This window comes from Triturus cristatus, chromosome 9 (assembly GCF_964204655.1).
Source record: "Triturus cristatus chromosome 9, aTriCri1.1, whole genome shotgun sequence".
Classification (NCBI taxonomy): Eukaryota; Metazoa; Chordata; class Amphibia; order Caudata; family Salamandridae; genus Triturus; species Triturus cristatus.
This window is the reverse complement of record NC_140592.1, coordinates 1,176,912,960-1,176,926,980: the sequence shown is the minus strand read 5'-3', so window position 1 is coordinate 1,176,926,980 and position 14,021 is coordinate 1,176,912,960.

Below are 14,021 nucleotides of genomic sequence, written 5' to 3'. Positions count from 1 at the left end.
CAGATCGTTCTCCCACCTCCCCGCCAAGACCTGGAACAGCCTCCCCACCCACCTACGGCAGACCCAAGACCTGCTGACCTTCAGAAGACTCCTCAAGACCTGGCTCTTTGAGTAGTAGCAGCATTCCTCCCCCCCAGCACCTTGAGACACCCACACGGGTAAGTAGTGCGCTTTACAAATGCTCTGATTGATTGATTGATTGATTGATTGATTGATTGATTGATTGACTTATTGTGATTTATGTGTTTTCCTCTAACCAAATTGTTGCATTTCATGCCCTGATGTATAATGTATGTTGTTTTTTCCTTGCATTGTCAGGATAACAAGTATTGTCTCAGGCTTTGCATAGTATGCACAGTATTTATGATTCATGTCCTTTTGGTCTTGTGTTATGTATAATATACCATATATATTTTTTATATAATACTGTGTAGAGTCTTTTTTGTGGTTTATTCATTGTGTTTCTGTGTGAGTGTGTTGCCCAAATGCTTTACACATTGCCTCTGCTGATAAGCCTGCATGCTCTGCACCAAGCTACCAGAGGGCAAGCACAGGTTATATTTGGGGTATAACATACTTGCCCTGACTAGAGTGGTGGGTTCTGCCTGGTTTAGGTGCACGCCCTAGCCTACCAGAAACCCCATTTCTAACAGTGCCACTTTAAATATTGGCCAGTCAAATGCATATCAGTCTTTGTCCTACTCCAGTGGGAACAGCCAAACCCAAAATGGCAGGCCACATCTCCTCTGAATGGAAACACAAGCGACACCAGACCTTTTATTGTTGCCATGAAGTAGGAGATGAACTGCCTTCTTGTTTTATGGATGAAATCATGAAATATTACCCCATCCCTACATATCTCAAAGTTCCAGAAAGCAATATAGCAAAATGAACACCTCTACCAAATTTTTAGTACAAATCTTCTATGTCAGAACCCTCTAATATATTTTGTATACGAAAATAGCTAGTTTCTGTGCATTATGTGGTATTGCTGTGATACACTAGTGTATAATACATTTAATAAGTGAGATCAAAAATGTCTCTTTTTTCAGACCTTATTGGAATTCTTTTGAACTTTGTAATGTGGGTAAGTGGTTAGGCACCAGTCACTGAAAAGGCACACACATTCATCCACCACTCATCACAGAAAACATCGTACCGTTCAGTTAACATCCCATATGAATTGGGCAGGTTCAGCTCACATCACAAACACAAGTCACAGATTCATCAATCACCCTGAACACCTCGCACTGGTTGGGTGGTCATCTACTGCTGCAAAAATGCTCTATTTGTTGAACGCCAGTTAGAAAGACAGTAGGTAGAACCAGCTCATGGTTTGGTTTCATTAGGGTGTCATGTGAGAGGTTAGAAGAACCTCTTGTCCACACTCCTTGACGTACTAATTCTTCTTTAACAACACGTATCAAGGTGTCGCCGTGCTACCTCGGCTTGTTCTCCAACCAGAAAACAAACAAGTTGATAATTCATTAACTGTACTCTGGTGAGTTGATTTCCACGTGCACTGGCTTTAAAGGAGCTGCAAAAATACGGACAATAAACCAACGTTAAAATCCTTATGGTTAAATTAATTTCTTAATTTTTCAATATTTTTAATTTCTTTGTAGACAACCATAATTCATTCAATGAAGATAAAATAAATATTTTTTTACTGTATACATACTAGATTGATCCTAATCCATGTGTTGTGACAATTTGTCGAATAATGCATCTCTTTTATGCATCAATGCATTTCGGACCGCCCGGTCCTTCATCTAGAGGACATTTAATCTACAAAACAAACCAAATCAAACCAAAATCAATTGCAGTTTTTCACTTTAACTACATTGGTCAAATCACAAAACAATCTAATAATGTGTCGCACATCAATCTGTAATGGCCCCACCTTTACCTAAACATCTTGTTTGTGCTTACTATATAGGATGACAGGTCTTAAAGTAATCTATTGCATCTCGCTTGAATTTCTTAATTTTACAATTATTAATCTCCGTTCTGTATATTTCTAGTTTTTTATTTAGATCCTCTAAGGGTTTCCTCCTCTCATCCACTTTCAAATGTGTTTCCTGTTTAGTTTGTACTACTTCCTCTTCTAGGCTCTCTAATGCCCTCACTAACCTTTCTATAATTAACATAATCAAATCCAGTGAACATTTATTTTAAAGTGCATGCCACCTTTCTATAAATGGTTTGTTGGCCTTGCGTGGGGTGGGTTTCAATGAGACTCTTCGTCCCCGGGGTACACGTTTCACCTTGTGGTATTGCATTAAAGTTGGATTACTCGTTTCATTAAATATTCCAATTGTTTATGATATTGATGGGCTGTACCCGTTGTTGTGCCCTCTTTTTTCATCAGGGGTGTAGCCAGGGCTGAGCAGGTATTTTATTCCACCGGGCATGAGCCAGGGCCGAGCAGTCCTTTTATCCACCGGGCATTAGCCAGGGTCAGACAGGCCTTTTATTCCACCGGGCATTTGCCAGGGTCAGACAGGCCTTTTACTCCACCGGGCATTAGCCAGGGCCGGACAGGCCTTTTACTCCACTGGGCATTAGCCAGGGCCGGGTAGGCCTTTTATTCCACCGGGCATTAGCCAGGGCCGGGCAGGCCTTTTATTCCACCGGGCATTAGCCAGGGCCGGACAGGCCTTTTATTCCACTGGGCATTAGCCTGGGTCAGACAGGCCTTTTACTCGACTGGGCATTAGCCAGGGCCGGGCAGGCCTTTTATTCCATTAGGCATTTTTCCAGTGAGCTGAGGTCCTTGGAAGCTGGCTTTGAAAGCCGAGGACCGTTGCTGGTGTTTCCGTCACTTTCCACGGGTGCCCATGGTTAACAGAACCAGGGAGGGTTCAAGAGAGACAGAAAGAGGGGAAGCAAGAAGGGAAGTAGAGAGAACGCGATCAGAGAGGGAAAGAGAAAGAAAAAATAGATAGATGGAGAATGACAGGGGAAGGAAATGGTTGAGAATTATTGTTGGACTGTCTATGGTTCCCCAGAACGACCGCATGCGGAGCCATCTAAAGTGTGGCAGGAGTTGGGGCACAGGTGCTGAAGGGCGTAAGGGGCCCACTGCACCTCGATAATTACCCAAAGAGGGGGATTGTGGGTCCTTTTCCCTGGCTTGCTTTAGGGCCCATGGCACCCTTTCCAAGTCACTGTCTTTGATCTCTAAAACCAGCCACTGTGCACTAGAATTGAACAAGGAATAGTCGCTGGAATTAAGACCACGTGACCCATCTTCATCGATTCAGTCAAATCAGTAACTTGTCCCACCTAATATGACAATGTAAAGGGCAGGTAGGTGCATTGTAATTGCCCAAAAGACACACATTAACTTCTCTCCTGATGGATAACGCGGGCGCCTTTTTGTCAATACGAATTCTTCAAGAGCCAGCGTTCTGGAGAATAAATCATATTCCACCTCTCGCCGAGCTGTCACGTTAATCATTATAGATTACCTGATAAGTATTGTCCCTTGTGGAGCAGCATTGCTTTCTATAGTCACCCAGGCCTCTACCTGCAGTAATGACTGAAGACAGGCTGGCACGTGGCAGATGAGTTCGGCCACGGCATTCACGCGCCTGCCGTCTCCTGATGGCCAATGCTTGGTTTCAGCTCACGCGCGCATTTGCTAAATTGCAGTTTCCAGACTCACAAGAAGGGCTGGGCAGAATCTAACCGGTTCTCTTTTTTCTGAAACAATGAATTTCGTATCTTCTACCATGCCTCAGTATCCTCACAAGAGGCCTTGGGGGATGTCCTGCTGTCACAGGGAGGTCAGGAGAGCTTCGGTGGGGTCTACAAGAGGTGCAGACTGCCTCGGGAGAGTTATAACAGTGTCACCCTACTACAGTAATGCTCTAAGAGGGACACAAGAGGCAACGTCCATCTGCCGTTTAATAACGCTGCCTCAATAGATTACGAGGTAGGCACTCTGCTCCTGTAGTGTAAGACTGCGTTACGAGAGTTACAGCGCCGACACTCTCTCTCAGTAGAGTTGCAAGAAGGCGCCATTTCTAGGCGGTGTGACAAGAGGGACATTGCCTCAATAGAGTCCACGAGTGGTGTTCTACTTCTGCAGCTTTTGGAAGACTGTGTTAGTAGAGTTCCAGCACTGATACCCTACCTAGCCTATATAGCCTAAGTAGAGTTACAAGAGTGTCCTGTGATTCAGCAGTGTTACAAGACAGGCACTGCCTCAATACATTACACGAGAGGCTAATACTTCTGCAGTTTTGAAATGGAAGACTGTTAGTAGAGTTCCAGCACTGAAACCCTACCTAGCCTATATACCCTAAGTAGAGTTACAAGAATGTCCTGTGATTCAGCAGTGTTACAAGACAGGCACTGCCTCAATAGATTACACGAGAGGCCCCTACTTCTGCAGTTTTGAAATGGAAGACTGTGTTAGTAGAGTTACAGCACAGGCACCCTGCCTAGGTTTGAAAACAAATCTTTATTTACTTTAATTTTAAACCAAACAACCAAACAAACCATACTTCTTGTTCTCTGGCTTATCTACGTGTACAGACACACACAATGCATAAAGGGCCATGAACAATGCTGGGCTAAAATGCTGGTGATCGTTCCTTCTGAAAGCTGATTCGGCATTAGGGGTTGGCACAATGGCCTTCATCTACGATCATAGACATACAATGTGATACTTAAAAGGTACAGGTTGGATCTGCAACATAGACATGGTATATAAAAAGCTGAGGAGTCTATAGTATACATTTGTTGGTGTCTCTTTTGCCAGCTGGACGAGCATTAGCACATGGCATGTGCCTGACTGTGTGTTGCAATATGCCGTGTCTCTTTGCCATTCAGTCAACGTGGGGTGGGGACCACAAGCCCAACGAAGCATTATCCGGCATCTCCCCAGCAGTAGGCCTGTAGCCACCAGGCATTGCACAGCCACCTGAACCCCTCTGTCATAGCCCAGGAGAGCCATCAGTGGTTCCAGTTCCAGCGACTCTCCGGTAATAGCCTCAGGTTCCTTAAGCGCGTCATGTCAGAAGCGCTGCACTCCAGGACGGATCCAGGCAAGACGCGCAAATCCAGCCCCCTCCTCCCCGTAGTGCTGGCAATTAGTATAATCACACAGACCAAAGCGAAATAATCAGACTGGTGTATAATATACCCTACTGACGTATTTAAAGTGTAAGAGTGTTGGAACTGATACCCGTCAGGTAGCAGTTCCCTGAACTTTTTCGCTTTTGCCACCTGGGTTTTGCTGATTCTCTTATGTGGCCTCTGGGCTTTGAGCACTTTGCCACTGTGAATATGGTGTGCAAGTGCACATGCCCTTCCTATCCATGTTGGGAAGTGGCGCTGATTCACTGTTCTGAAACACGGGCCGATCTGTTACTGCAGAATTGTGGGTGTGCACTGCCATCTATTGTGAGTAAGCTCCTGAGCAGCTTGCCATTGTAGGCCATTGTGAGTGCACACCTGTACCTATGGTGGCCATGATCACGTGTGGGGCCTCCAATGCAGGCTTGTGCATGCACACAGGCACACTTTTTATTTAAACACATGTCCAGTCTGCTGTGCAGACTCAGGTGGGTGCACTTGAACCAAAGGTGCTGGGAACTATGTGTCCCTCCAGCCTTTGCAGGTCGGTCTGAGTCAAAGCTCATGTGCGCCCAGGTAGTGAGGAATACCCATGTGTGTTTTCACTACTGATTAGGCCTGCTCTTCCTATAGGTTAATATGGGGAAGTGTCTGACATTATTTCAGACTGCAACGAGTGGATTTCAGGGGAGCAGCCTCATTAGGTTTTATATAAATGGATTCACTTTCCATTGGTAAAGGGAGTTTTGGCATAACTTGCTTAGAAATGCCACTTATAGAATATGACAATAAATATCATAGGAGGGAAGAAGAAGCCACAAGTAACTAGATCTCACTTGGTTAACAGGTATATAAGAACAAAAAAATCAAAGGAGAGTGGGATCAGATGTTCTGGAGGAATCCCTTTTGGACCCTCAACAGCTATTTTCTGTCAATGGTATATGTTTTGCCACTGGCGTACTATTAGTTGGTAGTATCATCATTGGGTCTTTTTTCCTCCATAAGGGTCCAACAGATCCTCCAAAACATCTGATCCCGCTCTCCTTTGATTTTTTGTTGTACATATAGAATATGTACATTCCTATGCTCCAAGAATCTCTGGGACTGTGGCGTCTGGCTCCGGTGGACACCAGGGGCCAAAGGGAGCACATTTGTGCATTCCCCAATCAACAGCCATAAACCATTGGCATCACACGGGAGCAGCAGACCTCTGCCATTTAAGGGCTGAATGGGATAGATTGAAGATAGAGTTTGTGACACTTAGGCCCTAGGGGCCGGATCATGGCCCAACTAAAGATTAAGATCTGCATTCCAAGCCCCATTGCAGACTGCCCTACAATTTAGGGGAGACATTTGTGGTTGAAAGGGAAAACCCCTTAAGCCACCCCAACTTCAATGACACACAACAGTATAACTAGAGGTGCAATCCTTCAACAAAGGGTGAGATGGCCATGTTACAATGATTGAATATGTGTGTTGAATATAAATATTTTTACATACATCCTGTGTGAAGTCTGTTTGTGGTGCTCAGTGCACTTTTCATGAGTGGCTGCTGTGCTTTTGCTTTACACATTGCCTCTTTAGTGAGCTGACTGCTCAGTGCCAAGCTACCCAAGGGTGTGCACAGTTTATAAAGCAAGCGTAATCACCTCCCCTTGACGAGAGCTATATTTGTGCATGGCAGGGGGCATCTCTTCAGCCAACCAGACACTGCTGGTTCCAACAAAGAGTCTATGACTGTTGTTCAATGAAAGCATTTTTACTACTGAGCAGCAATACTTCCATTGCTGTTCAACTATAGTGAGCCCCAGTTCCTTCTGCCATTCGAGTCTAACCTGCGAGCTTCCCGGACTGTGCACTTCCTACTCATACGCATAGAATCTGGACACTAGCTGAAAGGTCATTTTGGTCTGTAAAAGAAAGGATAGCGCTGGCATCTCAGGCAGTTAAAGTATATCGTCCCCTAATTATTCCTGCAACACATATTGTGTTCTGGAGTGCTAAAATTGTGTTAGGGCAGTGGATCTGTCGCATTGTTCACAAACTGTATTCTAGGTGCACATGGAACCCTCACTGAAAAAGTCTCCCATGGTCTGTATACTCAGCGCTCATAGCGCGCACACCACACTTCGTTCCTTCCCTAGGGGGAACCATAGACACCAGTTCAATGGCACCAGGGGAGAATATAGCCGCAATCTAGCTCGTAGCTCCAGGAGGTGCTGCAAGGAGCAAATTGTTTTGTTCAGTAAATCTAGGGTAGTATAGCAACTCCCCAGTTTTCCAAATAGTGCCCGAGGCACAGTTAGTAGTGCAGCAGCATCCCTCTCTAGCACAGGAGCATTGTGCCGCTCTATAGTATGTTTCTAAATCAGGGGCATCAAGTTCCCCCCATATCATACGGTAACGTCAGGGTCTATTAACTCACCCGCAGATGTTTGACTGTCCAGGCTTGCCAGATCATAAGGGTACGAAGGCCATCAAAAATCGTTCTGGGAAGCAAGACTGGGATATTTGTGAATCGGAATAAAGATCTCGGCAGCACCACCATTTTCATGATGGCTATTTGTCCAGCTAAGGATAGAGGTAGCTTGACCCAGCGACCTATTGCTTTCAACAGTTTCTGCATAGCCCTACCAATGTTGTCATGCATCACTACTGTTGGGTCCGTGTATACCTGTATCCCCAGGTAGCCCTCAGAATCTATAGTCCACTGCAGTGGCTAAGTCATCTGTAATGATGTTTTGGTGGGTGTAAATAGGGGAATATAATAGAGTTATCACCAATTTATGCAGAGGGCCGAGTGCTTGCTGAATGGCACCACCACTCACAATACTGGCATCAGGTTGCGCTCTGGATCATGTATATAAAGTTAAGTGTTGTCTGCATAGGCTGAAATATTTAGGTTGTAATTCGAGAATTGCAAGCGCCTATGCTTATGATATTCCTGGAGAGCGCATGCCAGAGGCTCAGGTACCGGGGCATATTACAATGGGGAATAGGGGCAAACCTGTCTTGTACCTTTTGTAATGTCAGTGGGGGCTATGAAAACTCCATTCACCTATATGTGAGCGGTGGGTCTTGTATTGAGTACTCTGACCAGTTGGAGAAAAACATCCCCCACTCCTATGCGTAGCAGAACCGCCAACATGAAGCCCCATTCAATGAAATTGAGCGCCTTCTCTGTGGCAAGAAAGATCACAGTAGGGCACACTCGAGTGTCTAGACACTGAATCAAACCAAGCAACGTTCTGAGAAAAAACTTTATACTGTATTCCGGGGTGAACCCCGCCTGTTTTGGACCCCCAACACCCAGGAGCAGTGGGGCCAGTCTGTTGGCTAGAATCTTTGCATAGATCTTTGTATCTATATTTAAAAGCGACAGATGCTCAGAATGAGGAGCAGTGTTTTGTCAGTTTACCTGGCTTCAAAAGTGTTAGCAGTAGGGTCTCTCACATGGAGGGTGGCATATGCTCATCAGTGACCATTTCCTTGTATAAGGTAGTCAGATGCAGGATAAGTTGGTTTAGAAATGCCTTATAAAAGGCAACTGTGAGGCTTTCTGTATCTGGAGCATTGCCTGATGGCATGCCCTTAAGGGCTGTGCGGATTTCCCCAGGGGCACCATGAGGCACTCCCTGTGCTCTCCAGCAAGCCATTTCATCATTATGAGTGTGTAGTCTGTAGTTTCAGTGTCGTCATAAGCATGTCGCGATTCGTATAAGGAAGTAAAGTACCTAAGGAAACAATCCGAGACCTGTTCAGTTGTTCGCAAGGGGTGCCCCTGTTCATTCAGCACTTCTAAAATTGCGTCATCGGTGTAATGTGGGGCTGCATTAGACAGACGCTAGGACCGCCTCGGACCAGGAGGCATGGAGGGGCGGGATCTAGGCGGGGCCAGGGATAGCCCGGGGAAAGTAGCAGGGCAGTTAAAGGCAGGTCACGGACAGAAGAGGTTGTAAGAAATAAACCTGAGTATTGAACCCTCACACATGTCTGCGTAGTCTCTACGCCGACACTACAGCTGGCGACGAGGGTGGGCCACGAAGCGCGTGGTGCCTGCTCGGAAGAAGAGGCTGCCTGGAACAGCGACGTAAGAGGAGAGCGCTCTGGGCAGCGGGTCAGCACGAGTCGGGAGCCTACCCCGCTCGCGTCTGTGTGTGAGGGCCGCGACGCGGGTGCCTACCCCGGTCGCTTATGTGGTGCAGCCTGTTGTGACTGTGCCTGTGTGGAACCGAGAGCCGGCGTGTGCGTGCAGCCGAAGTGTCTCCCCTCTCGGTGAGACTCTGCGTGGTGGTCCTGCGTGTGGAGAAGACGAGACAATGATCAGGGTGCCCACCGCTATCGTGTGTTGCCTGGAACTGGAAGACTCCTGGTGAGTGCCTTCCCTAGCGTGCACGCGTGGAGCATTGTGCTTGGACTGACTGGGGAGCTGTGGCCTGCGAGGAGAGATCGAGCCGGGAGGGACGTGTGCAACTGAGGCGCCCATCTTTGAGTCAGGCGCCTGCACCTATCCCCTGCGAGGGCATTCCGGCGGCCATCTTTAAGTCAGGCAAAGACTGAGTTGAGCAACAAGCATTTACACAAGCAACTGCAAGCCCTGAAAATCATCAAACATTGGTAACAGTAAAGCGAAAGTAGCAACAAGGATTGACACAAGCAAGTGCAAGTTCAGAAAACCATCAAGCATTGGTACCATTAAATGGAAAGTGGCAACAAGCATTGACACAAGCAAGTGCAATTTCAGAAACCATCAAGCATTGGTACCATTAAATGGAAAGTGGCAACAAGCATTGACACAAGCAAGTGAAAGCCCGAGCGAACCATCAAGCATTGGTAACAGTAAAGTGACAGTAGCAACAAGCATTGACACAAGCAAGTGGAAGTTCAGAAAACCATCAAGCATTGGTAACATCACGTTGACAGTGGCATCAAGCATTGACGCATGCAATCGCGAGCCTGGACAATCATCAAGCATTGGTGGCATTAAAGGGCATCGTCTCAAAAGCACCATCAACGGTGGCACAAGGTCGCTGCCATGTCGACGTCGACGGTCCGCCAGTCTGGGTCTACGTCGCCCATTGCTGGGCAGTTGGGCATGCTTGGAGTGTCTTTCCTGCGCCCACCTGAGAAGCTGGTCCTTGAAACTGGTGGAGGCATGGGCCTCCGATGGAAGGAATGGCTCGAGGACTTCGAGGATTTTATGAAAGGGTCGCAGGTGGTGGATCCTGGCCAACAGCTCATAGCGCTACGCAACCTGATAGGCAAGGACGTTGGGCAAATAATAAAAGAACTACCGGTCGCGGATGCGGCATCCTATGCCTCTGTGTGTGCGGCGCTCAACCGGAAGTTCCTTCACAAACGTAATATAGACTATGAGCGGTACACCTTCAATCTCACTGCTCAAAAGAAAGATGAGCCCATGAGCTCATTCATCACCCGCCTCAGACGCTTGGCTCGTTACTGTGAATTTGATTCCTTTTCAACAGAGGATGCTCTGCGCCTGCGGGTCATTGAGGGGTGCCAATCAGAATCGTTGAGAAGGAAGTTGCTAAAAAAGAGCTATTCCCTTGATGAGATAGAAGAAATGACGCGTGTGCATGACCAAGCGGAAGAACATGCAAAGAAAATGGAGGCTGGGAGAGGTGAAAAGCGCGAGCAAGCTTTCAGAATTCAATCGCGCACCGGACTCAGACGCTCGCCGGCGAAACAAAGGCCGTCTAGTGACAAGAGGACACAACAGTCGGTGCGTAGGAGACATCGCAGTTCCAGTCGTAACAACAGAAGGAGGGAGCGGAGTGTTACCGCTGTGGGTATGATTTTCCTCACACAGATGGGTGTCCCGCCATGGGTCAGGAGTGCCGTAAGTGCGGAGGGGAAAATCACTTCGAAAATGTCTGCGGTAATCACCGAAGGTGCACATCAAGAGGCCATGACAGGGCTTCTCGATCGGCTGGCACCAGACATCAGGCCAAGGCAGTACGGGATCGGCGGAACTCGTCAACGGGTTCCTCTCAGTCCAGTTGTCAGTCATATCAAAGTCGCAGACAAAGGCACACATCATCTCAAGACTCCAGGTCACTATCGCCCATCTCGCAAGACAGTGACGAGTATGTATGCATGGTCGCGGATCCTGACCGACTCAAAAAGTATCCCCGACTCAGTATACAGGTGGGAAAACATCATACGAAATTTGTCATGGACAGTGGAGCTTCCTTGAACTACATGCCAGTAGCAGAATACCAGCGAATCAAACCTCGCCCTTCACTGCACCCTGCTCATGTAAAAGTATATACATGGATGTCGAGAAAGCCACTCCCATGCTTGGGGAAATTTTCAACACAACTCATGTACAGGGATCGGACCATCCCCGCACACATTCACGTTATCGAAGGGCCGGAAGCTGACGGTCTCCTAAGCCTTCCAACTGTGGAACGACTACGCCTGGTGGACATCCTGTATCGCGTGGATGATGAGCTTGATGTGACACTGAAATTTCCTAAACTGTTCTCTGGCCTGGGGAAGATGACTCGCTGCCAGATTCGATTGCATATCAATGACCAGGTAACACCCATAGCACAGCATCACTGGCGGGTCCCTTTCCACTTGCAACAAGCCGTGGAATGAGAGCTACAAGAGTTGCTGGATGCGGATATCATCGAACGGACTGAGGGACCGACACCATGGGTCTCTCCGGTGGTTGTCGTGCCAAAGAAGGGAGAACTTGATAAGGTGAGGTTGTGTGTGGACATGAGGGCGCCCAACATGGCTATTGAGCGAGAGAGACACCCAGGGCTGCATATCAGTAATAAGATTGCGGCACTAAATGGAGCCACGATATTCTCCAAATTATATCTAAATAAAGGGTATCACCAACTCGAGTTACACGAAAAATCAAGGTACATAACGACGTTTTCCACTCATGTCGGCCTGTTCCGGTATAAGCGACTTAGTTTTGGCGTGTCATCCGCGGCCGAAATATTTCAGGAAGCCATCAGGAAGGTCATCCACCACATTCCTAACACTCTTAATTACAGCGATGACATCCTCGTGTACGGATCCACCACACAGAATCATGACACTGCCTTGGAGTGAGTGTGCCACGCCTTGCTGGAAGCCAATCTCACTCTAAACAAAGCGAAGTGGTATTCAAGTCACTATGGTATGATTAGCGCAGTATATCTAATGATAGTATGATTAGTTATGGTGTATTCAGATGTTCGAAATCCCCGTTATGTTTAGCATGACAAAAAGGGCCGAGAACTGAACCGCCTCCATCTTGGATTGCGGCTCTTTCGTTTGGGAATCACATGGTCTCTTCCGCACACCCTCTGCTCCCCCCTTTTCATGCATTTATTAGGAGACAGGCTGAGTTGCTGAGAAGCAAGGTCACATCTGCTAAAAGGGAGTATCAAGCAAATTCCTCTAGACCTGGGACGAGAAGGGAGTCACCCTTTCGACCTTCTCTGTAAAGATAGTAACCCTTTGTATGTGTAACCGAAACTAGAAATAGGCATGAGCTCATTAGGAGCGCCAGGACTAACTGGTACTTTTCCACATATAAGGTTTTGTATGCTGTACTGATAATGTATAAAAGTGTGTTACTGTCAAGGAGCCAGCAGTCTTCCTCGGCGCACCTGATGGGTGAGGATCGACGAGGCTCCTCTATATAGAGTTCTGTGGTGGCTAATAAACGTTTGAACCTTCCACGTTGCCAACTGCTCCTTATTTTACTCAATATTGCGGGCCAGTGGTAAGTGTGGCCCTTGGAATAATTATTTGGATACAACAGTTGGCGACCACGAAGGGACCCTGTGAAAGGGTCTTCCCCCCCCCGTATTCGGGTGGTGGGATTGGGGGCGTCCTGACCGGTTGGCGGGAGAGGAGCCTGAGGATTTCTCCCACCCTGCGGGACTTTTCGGTACGTCCCCTGCTGCTAGTCACCCTTCACCGGGGTCCTACGGGCTTAACCCAGAAAATGGACTGATTTGGTCGGGAGAAGTTGGAAGCGGAGAATGAACATTCGTATCTGGGTGCACCCGGTGAGTATAGATTGATTTGATTTGACGCACGCGTTGTAAACGGTGCATTGTTTTTTGTTGAAGCACGCGTTGAGGACGGTGTGCTATTTGATTGATTTAAGAGCATTCGTTGAGAACGATGCATTTTTGATTTGAACACTGGCTGCATTTGTTTGAAGCTCGCGCTGGACAGCGGTGCATTGATTTGAAGGCGTGCACCGGAGGGTGGTGCCTTGCTTGGTCGGGTTAGCATTACAGTGGTTTGACTCGAAGTACGTACAGATCGTATTGATTTGATTAAAACAGCGCGCCGGAGGAATATAGACGGATTGCACGTGGAAGGACCTGCGACCTAGACTGGGTAGCCATAAGGCATACTCCTGACGGGGCAAGTCCTCGTTGGGAGCTGGTCTTAGTGGTGAGCCGGAAGGGTGGCCGGAATCCCACGTGCAGTTTGGTGTCTGAACTGTGAACCAGAGTCGACGGGCTTGGTTCTCTGATACCGATTGTATATTATGTATGATTCGTGTTGATCGTTGTTTTGTGTGTACATGTCTGAAAACTAACCAAAATGTCCTGTTTTAGTAAACTGAATTGTTTTGGCTGCTGCTGCCGAACAAGTGACTCCAGATTAGCTGAGAGCCAACCCGCCCCGCCGGAGGGCAGTCCTAGCCATTTTATGTATGTCAAACATGGGATCTCTCCCTTATTGTTCTGCACTCTGTGGCGTAAGTATACTAAGGGAAATGAGGAGTTAAGATGGCCCAAGACGGGTTCGTTTGATGAGAAGAAAATTGCGTTCCTACAGGAACAACTGTTTTCTAGGCGAAGTAGGCAGGCTATGTTCGATGCTCTAATTGCATGGCAGAAGGAGGCCAAACAACGGCGAATAAGGGAAGAGAAAGTAGCTAGAGC